Below are 15,972 nucleotides of genomic sequence, written 5' to 3' on the forward strand. Positions count from 1 at the left end.
TTATTGCCCACTATTACTGAATTTAAATTACACAGTAATTCCCTTGTTCATAACTATGAAACAAGACCATTAACTATAATAAAAAGCTGAGGTAGGTTAATTTTAAGCTTCATTGCTACACTGCAATTCTCACCTTTGCTTTCTATACCATTATTAAAAAAAAAATGCTTCATATACCATTATTGAAAAGAAAAAAAAAATCACAGAATTCAACAAATCTTCTAAATGTATTTGAAGGTTATCATACTAAAATTGAACCATTTCACACCAAGTGTTAATATGCATTTCCACTAAATGCTTTCAAATTCAAAGAAACTAAATTAAGATAGGGCATCTTTCTTTTAGTTCAAAAAACCTATACATTACAAGATCATTAAAGCTTTTCTTTGGAATGTAAGCATATAAAATTAGTACATAACTTTCAATGGGCTCCAAGTCAAAATGATTACAAAGAGAATAAATATAATAGAAAGTATCATGACAGTTTTTTGTTGACACTGTAACTTTCCATGGGCTCTTAAGTAAAATTTGAATAAGTCTGTTAATACAAAGAGTAGTTTCTTTCAAACTAAAGCTGTCTAAAAACAAATTCACTTTGGTAGAAGAAAACCAAAAAGTAAAACAAAGGACTCCTAAAAGAAAGCTAGGCAGCAAGGCTTCAATGTAGAAAGTATAATTGTTTCCACAAATGAAAGCATCATCAGACATATTTTTCAGCTATCCATTGAAATTTCCTTCTGAATTTTTGTAGTTTTGAGACCTTTCTCTCCACCTCTGCTCATTTTGCTTCTCTAAAGTCTGAACTTCTTCTGCATGATGATAGAATATCAATACTAAATAATGTATGAATATATGTATATATATCACACGATTAATACAAAATAGCATAATTGAAATTTACAGTTATTAATATACATCACAAGTGAACTCCAAAATGTGTAAGAACTATCAACAACACGTCCAAGAATGAGTCTTGATGATTAAATTAAGCTTTTCTCACGGCAATAAGCAAGTTTCATGAAAGGTCTATACCAAAATTCTTTAAAAATGACATTGTCTTTACATTGGGGAATTTTATCAAACAATTGGAGTACAGAATGAACCAGAGTTGTAAAATCAATTGGCTATGAATTCCAAAATAGCCAGAACAAAAATACTTCATAACACATCATTCTATCAAATACTAACCATAATCATCAAAGAGATCAACATGAGTATCAAAGGAAATCAAAGAAAAGCAAATACAAAAATTTAAAAATCTAGAACACCTATAGCAGAAAATTTTATGGGAAAAGAAAACCTGGGAATTTCATCTGACCAACAGAAAGGGAAAGTGCACTCACCCATTCATTGCTTGAATCTTGGACTGCGGCAATGAGCGGGGCAGTGGTGAAGTTTCCATCGCTGCCGAGTGGGAAGTTGGAAAATGGAGACGATGACCCAAATTCGGCAGGAAAACAATTTCTTTGGCGTGGGGGAAATGACCAACGACCCATGGAAGACATTTTGAATCTTTGTGATTACTTCATAAAACAAAGTTTGGAAAGGTTTCAGGTGCGAAAATTTCAGTTCCCGCCCATTCACATCTGAAATTTGAACTTTCTCTCAAAAAGGAAAATTTTGAATCCTGATGTCAAAAGTCAGAATTGATTGGGTTAAAGGGTATGAGTAGTAGGCTGTAGTGGGGTGACATGGCAATAAACTTATGTCATCAATTTTTTAATGACCTGTCTTCTTCTTATTGGGCCAGAGTACAAGGTCAACAAGCCGATAATATTTTAGACTACTTAATAATTTATGAGATGGGTTCAAATTACACTTAGTATAATTCTTAAGTTACACCTAGTATAATTCTTAAGTTACACCTAGTATAACTCTTAAGTTATACATTTTTTGTACCGTAGATTTTTAATAGATTCAACTGTTCAAAAAATAGCATTAAATGATTGAGGATTTCCACCTTATTTACCTAATTAATATCAGATTATCGTCGCACATCCTTGGTGCGATAGTCACTCCAAAAGTATAAGTGATTGTAAGATGTGGGGGCCAAAGGCCGAGGTTCAAGTTTCCAAGATGAAACTTCACACACATATACACTTAAATTAGATTAGAGTATAAATTTTATCTTGTATAAAAAAATATATATATATCAAATTTTCTCTATCCTCATTTACTACTTTCCATAGACCTTATTGGGTATTGTTTAACTGTGTCCCTTTCATACTAAAAAAAGAATTTCAAGCTTAGTAATGAAAATTATTTTTAGTATAGAACACACTTTTGACACTCTACCACCTTCTTTCGTTGATTGACACTCCACAAGATCTAATGCTTTCTTTACATAAACACTCCTCTTGTCCTATTCCCATCTTTATTTTATTTTTTGATCTCAAATCCACCCTATCTTCAACTATAACAGCTTTAACTGAACCCATAGAGATGTATATATATATATATATATATAGTGAATGGATTGATGAACGTGAGTGGGTCAACAACCTTGAAGATGATGGTGCGTAGGAAGCCATTAAGATGTTTCTCTGTTGGAAGAGAAAGAGCAAACCAAAAAGTATGTAGCTATTGTGTCTAGGTGTCTTGAGAGGACCTTGTTGGTGAGGTCTCCATGTTTCTGAATTCGATGTAGGACTTCTCCATATATAGTAAGTTTGTAATACTTTAGACGAAAGTTTGGTAAATATGTGGATCTTAACTTAATCGAGTTGTTTGATGATAATGCCCTTATTGGGTAAAAGATTAAAAAAAAATTTAAAAAAAAAAGGGAAGAAAAGGATACAGTTAAACAACACCTAATGAGTAGGGGTGTCAATTCGGGTTAGCGTGTCGGGTTCGTATCGTGTTGAGGTATGGGTATTCGGCTAAATGGCTCAACCCTAACCCGACCCATTTAATAATCGTGTCATGATCCTTCGACCTTAACCTGACCTGTTAATAAGGCAAGTTGACCTGACCCAACCCATTTGACACGCCTAATAAACGAGTTGTGTTGGGTTGACACGAATGTAATAAAACCCATTTCAACCTACATAACATTAAATATAACATCCATCTAGAAATAATTTTTTTTACATCCCAAAAGTAGTGCATATACTTCAAGTCTTCAACCCACATTTTAAATAATATAGTTCAACGAAAATATAACATTTATCCAGAAATAAGTTCTTTACACTCCAAAAGAAGTGCATACACTTCAAAGAGAGAGAGAGAGAGAGAGAGAGAGAGAGAGCAATAACCAGTTTGAGAGTTGACACTTTAAGTTTTAGAATTAGGTGTGAGAAGAGTAGTACGGCTGAAAAAAAAAAAAAAAAAAAAAAAAAAAAAAAAAAAAAAAAAAAAAAGATATTTATAAGAAGGTTTAGAGATTTAGGGTTTGTAGGGTTTGTAGGGTTTAGAGATCTAGGGTTTGCAAAGTTTCAATTTCCAATTATATCTCTTGTAAATTTTTGTAATTACTCACTTTTCTTTTTAAATTTAAAATATGTACTGGATATAAAAGGTATTTGACAACTATAAAATAAAATGAACATTTATTTGTCATACGAGTTAAATAGGTTGTGTTAAGTGGGTCATTTTGGGTTGACACAAATAAATTGGCATGTCAAACGTATCTATTGCGAGTTACACGAGTTGACCTGCTTATGACACATTTCTTATCGTGTCATTTTTGGGTCAATCCATTTATGACCCAAACCCATTAAAGCCCAACCTTAACCCGAAAAAACTCGTGTCGGGTTCGTTTCGTGTTTGCGGGTTGGGTCGAACATTAACACCCCTACCAATGAGGTCTATGGAAAGTAGTAAACGAGGATAGAGAAAATCTATTATTAATTAGGTAAATAATGTGGAAAGTACTAATCATTTAATGCTATTTTTTCAACCATTAAATTTATTAGAAATCTACGGTACAAAAAATGTGTAACTCTTAAGGAGTTACACTAGGTGTAATTTGAACCAATCTCATAATATATATATATATATATATATATATATATATATATATATATATATATATATATATAATAAGTAAAATTGAAAGAAAATCTAATTAGATTTCAAATTGAAATTTAATTAGAGTATAATTTTGCACCACGTGTCCCATCTAATCTAAGTTTTTAAATTTTTGTGCCAAATGAGTTAATTTAATGTAAAAATTAGATTTCAATTAGAGTTTGATTTTGCGACATGTGTCCCATTTAATCTTTTTTTTTTAATTTTTATGTCAAATGAGTTAATTTAGTGTAAAAAACAAAGAGTCCAATATAAGTAAACCATAAAAAAAAAAACATGATTTTTGAATTATTTTATATTTATGAGCTTTTTTTTTATAGAACTAAAAACAGTTCAAATTTATAAGATATATATATATATATATATATATATATATATATATATATATATATATATATATATATATATGTCCCATCTAATCAAATTTTTTTAATTTTTGAGTCAAATGAGTTAATTTAGTGTAGAAAACGAATAATCCTAAATCATAAAAAAAAACATAATCATATATCTAACACTATATATAAAATTAAAGGAAGAGAGAGTTTGAATGATTTTATATTTATGAGCATTTTTTTTTTGTATAACTAAAAACAATTCAAATTTATAATTCATCTATATATATATATATATATATTAATAGGTAAAGTTTAGAAAAAATCCAATTAAATTCTACAATTGAAATCCAATTTTGCGTCATAAATTATTTATTTTTAGAGAGGTTTTTATTTCTTAATTTTGGAATCAAATGTGGGACCATATCATAAATTTCCATTTAAGTGAGTTATTGAGTACAAAAACCAAAGAGTCTAGAATTAATGAACATAAAAATATTTATAAAATTGATAATTTACATTTTCTACCTAATAACATTCTTACAAGACTTTTTAAAGAGTTAAAAAAATATAAGAATGATTATCAATAATATTTAAATTATATATGTAAGATTTATACTATGTATTTTAATGTGTATCTTTTAAGAATATTCATGCATATGCATTGGGTTACAAGCTAGTTTCCATTAATTATGATATCATTAAACACTGTTTTCATATTAGTTTGATAGGGACACAAAATAAATCAAATAATTTTTGACATATCAAAAAAATCCCATTGCCAATTACATGACTTACGGGGATTGAGCATGCCAAGGAAATCCCATTAGAGTTTATCAAAATTTAACAAATTATTTTGCTTAATTGTTTTAATTAAGGAAATAAATTAGCAGATAAAATCATGGTTCATCAAATAAATCAATATTAAATTTGAAAATCATATGCAAAATAATTTCTTCGAACTAAAAATTGAATGATTCATCATCAAAAACAAACATAGAATGCAAATTTTAAAAGATTGACATATAAAGAAAAAACAAATAATTATTAACCTATTAATATTATAAGTAATATAATAACTAACGTATAATAGTAACTCTCGCTTTTGTATAACATAATATTTATTACAGGTATGTTGTATCATTCTTTCTATGGTATAATAATGAAAAAAAAAAAAACTTTCGGAGTGCATCAATATCTTGTGACCTATAGAAAAGTTCGTTGATCCTCATACCACAAATGCTTTCTTCTACAAGATTCCAATTCTGTAGGGCTGAGCAGAGAGACCAATTATTTTTGGCTTTCTTCAGTTGGTGGGGTTACACGAACGCTTTTCAACCTTAGTAGCAACTAGCAACAAGCAAGGAAGAAAACTCTTTAATCATTTCTTCTTCATTTGTTTCAACATGCAAGGACGTAATATGTTTTTACCATTTCTTTGTTCTTTTAATGAATAGTTCCTTTACTTTTATAATTTCTTTTAAATAAATAGTTGAGCAATGCAAATGGCTCATACTACACCGGTATAAAATTTGAATAGTGTGATTGTTTGGGCTTTGTTTATAGATTTTCAATCCATATGATTCGGGGACGAGAAATACCTTGGGGCTGAGGGGCCACCTCCCCCCCTCCCCCAAGCCTTTGAAAAAAAAAATTAGCGTAAAAAAATACTTTTAGCTCTAAAATTAATTTACTTGGCCCCCTCTCTCAAAAAATTTACAAGCTGACCCATGAAGCCAAAAAAAAAAAAAATTAAATCATGCCTTGTTTGGTTGTCCCAAGAATATCAAGAAAAACATTTAGCTAAACGTTTGGACAATTTACAAATCCAGACAACAAGGAAAATATACAAAACAATTCACATATTCAAATTAAAAAAAAAATTGGACATGGTCTAAGTAAAAAACAATTATAACAAAAAAATTATAAATCCTAGCAAAACAAATCACAAAAACCCAATAATTTTTACCCAATTTCTACCTCTCATATGAGAGCTCTTTGTCCCTCTCAAATAACTCCACTCCATAGTCACAGAGACAACTTCTATGCTGCTAATCACCCTATCCACACACCAATTAGTGTCATCAACAACTTGGATCAGTTGGTGTCTTTAAATTAATCCATGAAAAAATTTATTTTTTTTGAATGGTAGAATTTTATTAATTTTTAATGTTTTATTAACATTGGGACACACTTGGCATGCATGCATAAATGTAATACACGTGTGAAATAATAACAATCTCTTGTTTTGTGCCTTACCTAAACTACCACCAGATCATGTGTGATTAGTTTATTGGTTATAAACTTTGTGCCTTAACTAAATTAATGTAGTGATGGGAAAAATTTTATTATTTACATAGTTGGAGACTCAAAGTTACCATTCATTATCTTGTGATTGTTTAACATATCTCTTTTTCTTTTCTTTTTTTACTAATTTTTCAAAATGGCAATTTTTTAAAGGAAAAGATCTCACATCTTTATGCTACCTCAACCTTAACCAAGTAATTATAAATAATTAAATAAATCCTTAACCAAGACACCAATAATTGTCTTACCCTTTTTTTCACTGAATATTAGTGCATTATTGATTAACCATGGATTTGAACTTTTAACTATAGTTTTTGCATTTTTTTTTTTTTTTTAGAATCTTTTATATATAGCATTATGAAGTTATTAGGTATAGAATTATGTGAAAAGAATAAATAGATGTTTAAAAAAAAAATTAGAATGTGGATAGAATAAAGAATTGGTCTAATCTCAGTCAGACTTTGAAAATATCAAGATGTGCCAATTGATTTACAGAATTCTTGATTATAAATATTTATTGTTGATTTTTAAAAAATACAAAAATACAAAAAAGATTAAAAAATTAATGCTAATTATGCATCATTGTCAACCTCTAGTATTAATATTCCATTTTTTTTAAATTCTTAAACAAAGAACTTTGACCCCTCCTAAGTTTGAATCCTGGTTTTGTCCCTACATATGATATGGGTTCTTAGTATGAAGTTTTTGATGAAGAATGATTTTAAGTAGATGATTTACCCTTTGATAACATTGTATTGTTATAACCAAATAAAAGCATTGACAGACTTTTTCTGCATGAATTTTTTGTTGCTGCTTTATGCCATTGTTGTCAAATTATATCAAATTAAAAATATAATGAATAGAGAAGATTTGTGCCGTACAAACACTTTTTTGGAGAAGCTGTGTGAGGTTGATGTGTGTGATGTGGAGGCATTGGTGTTTAGTAGCAACCAAAATAGCAAGTTACTGTTGCCACTCAAGAGTACATGTTATTTAATAATTATACTATGAAAATAATGTAGAGGGGCTATATACATGATCACAACTTCAATGTATAGGAGTTGATTTTATTGATAGAAATGTATAGGGGTTGATTTTTTTTGCTTTTTCCATATGTTGTGGTAATTAAATCTCAAACTAGTCATTAATCCATACGATGCATGGGATAGTTGAATGAAAGTTATACACATTCACTTTTATTGGTACAATCATTTGAAACCAATCAAATTTGATAATTCTAATTCAATATAATTGTTGAAAATATGTATAAATATATTATTCAAATAAACAATATTCATCTAAAAGCCACAATGATATGGTTCAAGCATGTTCCAATAAAAAAACATTTCAAATTATTACAACATATCAATTTCTAGAAAGAAACCTCATCCCCAAGAATAATGAGCTATCCACATCAAACATTGTATTACTTTCTCTTTTTTAAATTATCCACATAAAAAAAAAAAAAAAAAAAAGTAGACTCCATACTATACCTAGAGATCATTACCAATTATCACAATAAAAAATGACATGACTGAAAATAAAGGTGGATAAATACTAACAAAATTATATATATCACAACAATGAGCTATTATACATTTATAGGATTTGAATACCACATGATTTAAAAAGAGGTTGAGCTTAAGAGTAAAATGGTGATCCTAGACCAATTAAATATTTTATTAAGCCACTCTACCACTCTCTATGTCCTTAAAGGACGAAATAGCAAAATAACCCTTAGTTTCTAACTATATAGTTAGCAGGCCCGGTTTGCAAACTATATCATAAACTAGCATCTCGAGTCTAAGAGACTCGATTTTGGACCTAAAATCGAGTTTTTGAGGGTCGATTTTCAATATCTGATGTGGCAATTTTTCCTACGTGGAGTGTACCTGAAAATCGAGTCTCTAACACTCGATATACCAGCCAAAACATTTTCAGATCTCAAATCAAAATCCATCCACCACCGATCACAACTGAGCATAACCCATAAAAAAAAAAAAAAAAAAAACCAACGTCCCCAGGTCCGGCGACCCAAGCCGCGCTACCTAAGCGCGCGGACGAGCGACCCAGGCCGATCGCCCAGGTCCGCGCGCCCAGGTAGCGCGGCCTGGGTCGCGCAGGCGCAGGTCCGCGCGACCCGGGCCGCGCTACTGGGCGCGCGACCGGGCGAGCGGCTGGGTCGCCGGACTGGGTCGCTGGACTGGGTCGCACTATCTAGGCGCGGCGGCGAGTACGTGGCGGCGTGGAGGAGGAAGAAATGAGCCATGGAGAGGAAGTGAGGAAGAAAGAAGCAAAGGGAGAGCTCAGAAAGAGAAGGATAAGATGTAAATCGAGTCTCTAAGACTCGATTTTCAACTAGATGCCACATGGAAAATATGCCACATCAGAGAAAATTAGACCATAAAAATCGACCCTCAAAAACTCGATTTATAGACCAAAATCGAGTCTCTTAGACTCGAGATGCTAGTTTATGATATAGTTTGCAAACCGGACCTGCTAACTATATAGTTAGAAACTGAGAGTTATTTTGCTATTTCGTCCGTCCTTAAATTACAAACAAAGTCCATTAAATGCACTCAATTCAAATTCACTAATTCCAAAGAATTTCCAAATATTATTTTCGATACTAGAAGCAACATATAACGCCTTATCTACTTTTGACTTCCATCAAGTGTAACAATTTATATTTTAATAATTACTAAACAAATGCAAGAGAATAAAATTTTACAAAATATTTCTGCTTGATAAATCTATTGATATTTATCCCTTTTAAAAAATCTGAACTATGCCAAAAACTAATCAATTTATACAATGCAAACTATTGGGCTCTCTTAATTGTTAGACAATAAGCTCGCATTTAACTTGTGTAAAGATTCTAATCCCAATCAACATCTGTTTGTTTAAATTATAGACAACTTTTGGCCTATGAACATGACATCACCTATTCTCATCCCAAACAATATGTATGTCCGTAGTCTTGGCATAAATTACAAACAACTTTTAGCCTTTGAACACGGCATCATTTAATGTTTGTTGGTATGAGAGAAGTTTTTTGCTTCAAGAATACAATCAACCAAAAAAAATCCCACAAAAAGCATAAGTCTAGAAATAATCAATTATGTGTAGAAGAAAATGCAATTGCTCATTTTTCTTGCTCTATCGCAACTCTCGCATCCAAGAAATAGATGTTGGACCAAATGATCTAGATTAATGTCATATGCTCATTTTCCTTGTCTCTTTGTTTTTCTCTTGTCAACTATGAACTATTATTTGGCCAACCCTTGCAATTCGAATTACTTCTCTAGTCACCTCTTTCTCTTTTATCATAGTTTAAAATAAAGATTATATAATATTCACAAAGGGAAAAAAAATTAAAGATTATATAATATTTACAATGAGAAAAAAATAAAGATTATATAATATTCACAAAGGGAAAAAAATTAAAGATTATATAATATTTACAAAGGGAAAAAAATCATATAATGAGCCAATGAGCTTCAGGCTTTAGCTCAAATGACACTTCCCCTTACTGTTAAAGCAAGGGGATGTGTAATTTACCAATTAAAAAAAATGCAAATGGAAATTAAATAAAGAACTTGAAAAATATTGATTCTTTTTTTGAAAAGAAAAATTTTCATTTATGTTAAATAGAGTTCAATACAGCTGTGGCAGCTGGGGTTGTGAGAATGGTGGACTGTGACCAATCCAAAAATTCCTATCAACCAAGTGAACTAAAAATATAGGTAAAGAATGTGATGCTATGCTTGCAGCTCCATGAAAAAGTACTTAGCTTTAACTGTCTAAACTTCTCAACTCCCTCTTTATGTCCTCTATAATTGTGTCCCCAATGTGCCATTGAAGCTTATGAATATATTACAAAGTTGATTACAGTTGTCATCCCCTTCAAGTATCACTTGTAAATCATCACATGTCTCTAGCTAACCTTATAGCTTCCATATCGTGGTTGAATCCTTATCGTAACACTTATGCTTACTTAGTGTTGCTACTGTTGCTCCCCTTGCATCTCGGATGATTACTCTAGGGCTTCCTTAAAGAGCACTGCACATTAAAGTTTACCTTTACATTCTACTTTGAATTTATAAGGTTTCCAACTCAAATTGAATTCAATTTTTAAATGTATATACTATTGATATATTAGAAATTAGACATTACATGATTTCATTCTTGTGAAGTGTGAAACTGCCTGGAAAATATTTATACCATATAATCATCTGTTTCAATAAAATTTAGATAGAAAAATAAAAATTAAAAGGAAACATTTTAGAAGTTTTTTTTTTTTTTTCTCTGAATCAATAACCTATTGCCTTATATCACAAAACAACAAAGGCAAAATCATAATAAATAAAGTAAGAATAGCTACAAACATTGAGAGAAAATATGAGTTTCAATTTTAATATATAAGTTTCAAGATTGTAGTTTTATTGTTTTAAACAACGCTAATGAGCTAAATCATATAATAACGGGCATAATGCATAACCTAGTCATTGTCAACATTATATTAAAGTTAATAAAATATTTAATTAGGATGGATAAGAGGAGGCTTGACTAAGTTCCACCTGAAAGCTCTCTCTAGCTTCAGATTGTACATGCCAATTCAGGAAGAGAAATGAATAGGTTGATAGAAAAACAAAGAATCAAGTCAACCCATCAATTGACTTCAAGGGGGAAAATAAAAGGCTGAAGAATTGGAGTTCAATAACATATGATGAGAAAGGATGCTCGCAAAACTATTAAAGAATGATCATTTGAAACACAACCCCTACAAAATGATATTAACTCAAAAAAGCAATTAAAATTTTACTTTTGGTAATAGCAGAATTGATGCATTGTTCAAAAGAGTAGCATGTATTTTTTTTAATAAGCATGGAGGTGAAAGCTTCCAACTACATACTATATTAAACCTAATTTATTGAAAATAATAGATTTTTATTATGTAAACAACAATGTACAATGGTTAAAACAAATGTGCTAAGAAAGGAGGGCAACCCATCCAAACACCCTCCACTTTGTCAACCATATTTGAACTTGACCTAATGATGTATACGAAAGAAATAGTTCTAAACTGAGAATTGAAAGAGTGAATTCAACAACCAAACCAAGGTAAGTGAGATTCAGGAGATTGCTATCAAAAGCCTAGACTACTCTTTGATTATAACCTTTACAATAATGTTCCTTAGCCCAGTCTTGATTGCCAACTGAGCTACTTCCCTCATCACCCACCCAGTTGCCATCATTGCTTCTATTTTAGCTAGAAGAGCTTTGTTCAAGGGAAACAAAACACACCTAGAGTGATCGATGGCCATAGTTCCTATTCTAATTCGTTTTTACCACATTAGCGACACACCAGAAAGACATATCTAATGGTTCCAATATTATGGTAGGTCCTTAGAGTCTGTAGAGGTCATTTCATTGCTAGCTATAGGTCAACACCCTTCCCCGCATATGCAGGGATGCAAAATTTTAATTTAATAAATAAATAATCAATCTAGAGGTAGATGTTCATATCTATATAGATATAACAACCATCATTAATTAACCAAATCAACTAACATGTGTAACCCAATTCACGAAGGCCTCTTGCCCATTACCTTATCTTCTTGCAATAATTGTTTCTCTAGTGAAATAGTGATTCAATTGGAACAATTTTTTTATTTCAATACATTACCTTCCATGCTTAATTTATTTCAATATGAAAACATCATATTTTGGGAAAATTAAAAAGAAAGAAACAAAAAACAGAGGAAATCTTACATTCTTAGTACACAAATGGTGGTAAGCTTTCCACACCCTGCAAATCTCTTAAAGGCCTTTGGTCGAACACCTAACAGATTTAGCTATTTGATTTTCCACATTATCTTTTTGCACAAACGGGGTAAGTTTTTAACACCTGCAATCCATGAACCATAGCATTACAATTAAATGCAAAAGGTTAAATGACAAGATTAAAAAAAAAAAAAAAAAAACAATGATGTTTGGAGCTTTATACAACAAATTGAACATTAAGTTGTAAGTCTTCTTCGGCATGCCACTCCAAAATCCCAACCACTGTCTTTAAGTTTCTCTTGTCCTACGCTATGTGTTGTTCTTACTGAGCGATTCCACCCACTTCTCTCCATGAACTTGAGTTCAACTTGCTTCTAATTATAATATACCGGTTGAAAGTGGAATAATACCACATTTGTGCTACAATTATGGGAGATGAACATAAACCGACTAGCTGTCACCTGAAACTCCTTGTCATAACATTGAATTTTTTTTCTCCGATTTATTTAGTAACAGAAACTTAAGGGCAAACATTAGAACAAGGAAGGACACTGAAAAGGCACAATCAATACTAAATAGAGAGACAAAGAAAGACAGTTACATTGTGGACTTTAAAATGAAGAAGGAAAACAAAAGGTCCAAGTTGAATTTAAGGTTAAGGAAAAGGGAAAAAAGTAAAAAAGAAAAAAAGAAGTATGACGTGGTCACTGATGTGACTCAACAAGAGCGTAGTAACAATAAATTACTCGCTTCAGCTTTAGATATATATAGAATTATAGATAAATTATAGTAGGATTGATAATCAGTACCAAATGGCTTCTCCTTTGCCTTTCATAAAAAAAGGGTGGATGTTGAAGTCATGGGTTTAATCTGAATTGTGCTAATGATCTGTATTTTTACCAATTAAAACAATTATGTGATTTGCTGAATTCTTTTTATGAAAAAAGGGATGGGGAAGCTAAGATAGGGAGCTTTATGTTTCAATGGCTACTTATTAATGTTTAGCCCTTGAGTGACACTGTTCTGGAAGAGCCAACAAGATGCTTGGTGTGAGCCTTATTTTTTGTATATTTTCTTTCAGCTTTTGGTCATGTGAATCTTTATTTCATATCCTACTTTGGAAGAATTTATATTGAATAGTGTTAATGAGCTTTATATTATTTTCAAGTCACCTGGTTACTTTTATACCTAACTAATTTTATATTGATCATCTTTCATTTGTAAGAATTTGAAGAAAAAGAGCGTTCCACAGTCATCTAGCATTCCACAGAATTTGAGTTTCATGACAACAAATTTACTGCTTTGCTATTCCTGAACTTGAGTCATCCAGCTACTTATATATCAAACTAATTGTGTATTCATGAACCTACTTCTTACATTTGAAAACATTTTACAATGAAATAAATGGAGCCTTAAACCATGTTGTATTGATTTTTTTAAAGAAAAATTCATAAAGAAAATATTGCTTATGGTCCAGTATTTAGAATGATAGGAAACAATTGATTTCCGAGTAAATATTAGCCTACCATACTAGTAAGTATTGAATAGTAATGAAAACTTTGATTCAAATCCAATCAATTTGAGACCCACGACAAGCTCTCAAGGAATTTTTTGGTTCGTCTTTCTCTTTTAATAGTAGGATTATAATTCGTTCATATAGTGCGGTGGAAGTTTTGAGGGCTGAGAGGCTAGAAAAGCAATGTTTTCCATTAACAAATTTGCTCAATCAAGTGTTGGGTGAACATTAGGCGAAACATTCAAACCAACAACTTTTTGAATATGCTTGATTTTGTTCAACTAATCTTCATTGCTCGGCCATTAAACTTACACCGTAAACAACTTTCTTTAGACTTCAACCTTACTTACAACAATTGATTGGAATGATCTTGAAAAATTACAATGAACTTTTTCCTTACAAACTTTTGTCATAGAATTTAGCCAACACCTAAAATCTTAACAAACAAATATCATTGATTATAAAAGATTCATGTGCCTCTCAATGATCCAAAGCTTATATAAGAATCAACAACTCCACTATACATTAACTAAACTGAAGATTTAAATTCACGTAATTGAGAATTCATTGCAACATAAAAATATACACTTAATAATGATGCACAATTATAAAGTCATCTTATTGATGCCCAAATTAACCTCATCTTTTAGTATAACAATTATTTTTACCTAGAACATCTATGTTGCGTGCCATACAAAATGGTATTGCTATATAGTACATAAAGTACCACCTTCATTCATCTAAAAAATTTTATAAGCCCTTTTTATACCATAAACAGTTCCTTTTGGATTGGACTTTGGAGCCAGTTCTGAACATGAACCACAGTACTGTCTCTAGGTTTCTAAGGCCCACAAGGCTAAACAATATTGGACCAATCAAGTCCAGTATGTCCTACCACGTCCCTCGTTGCATACCTGTTGTTGGGCCGATTTATTTAGCCCTCCAATATTGACTCAGAAATAAGTAATAACAATGAATAAAAAAATGAAACAAGATAAATAAAATTAAAAAATAAATATAAAAGATTTAGAAAATAAATAAAATAAAAATACATATAGTATATCAGGGGCAGACCCACTAAGGGGCTGGGGGGGGCCATGGCCCCCTCCCCTCACCATTTCTTGAAAAATTTTAGTATGTTGGATGACTCATATTTTAGAGTTTAGGTGTGAAATTGTTATAGTTGCCCCCTCAAATTTTTGGATTGGTCCAAATAACCCAAAAGAAACTAATCACCTAACTCTTTCTTTGAGCCTGTGGCCCCTCCATAGCCCAAATACAACACAACAAAAAATCTTCAAATCACCAATATCATAAATCAATAATTCATAACCAAAAAATTCTCATAGAAAAAAAAAATCCCTTATGGAGGTTACAATAATTTATGACTCTTTTTAATTGATTTATAAATTATGGGAAAGTCAATTACAATATTTAATATTTTTTCAAAAGATAAAATGCAAAATTCTTTTAGAAGCCAATATTGATGATGTAGCATTGCCAACTCTTAATATTAATATCCCAATTTTTTAAAATTCTTAAACAAAGTTTTGAAAACTTCATTAGTGTGATTTTCAGTTGCATCCAAAAGTATGAGTTTATCATATTGGTGAGTTGGTCAACCTGATAAAATCAACATATTAATTTCAATTACCCAAAATTTGGGGATTCGAAGCCCTCTTCTTCTTTTTTCTTCTTCTTCAAAAATGTTGGAATATCATATTGTAACTTTTTTTTGTTCATATTATTTCCTTCTTGACTTAAATATTTAGGTAATAAAGTGCAATTGTTTTGTCTACCATGATTTTTTTTTTAATAAACCATGTCACTTGAAATTTTTTTGGTTCATGCTTTGGTCCCCCCTAGGTTCAAATCCTAGTTCCGTCCCTGGGTATATGTGCAACATATGTTGGGGATTTCAATTTCAAGGAGTAACAATGAAAGAACAAAATAAACACAACAAGTAAATAGAAATTATGATTAACTTGGAGGCACAATTGA

The 15,972-nt window shown here is 30.9% G+C and overlaps 1 long non-coding RNA gene across 1 annotated transcript; it reads right to left on the minus strand.

The window, feature by feature from the left end:
- Positions 1-426: 426 nt before the first annotated feature.
- Positions 427-1,516, minus strand: LOC142631329 (uncharacterized). Its single transcript, XR_012843589.1, has 2 exons — positions 1,344-1,516; positions 427-809 (listed from the first exon to the last, which is right to left on the minus strand). It is a non-coding gene; the product is annotated as an uncharacterized LOC142631329 (long non-coding RNA).
- Between the last annotated feature and the right edge of the window lie 14,456 nt (positions 1,517-15,972).

The sequence above is a fragment of the Castanea sativa genome, chromosome 4 (genome assembly GCF_040712315.1).
Source record: "Castanea sativa cultivar Marrone di Chiusa Pesio chromosome 4, ASM4071231v1".
Lineage (NCBI taxonomy): Eukaryota > Viridiplantae > Streptophyta > Magnoliopsida > Fagales > Fagaceae > Castanea > Castanea sativa.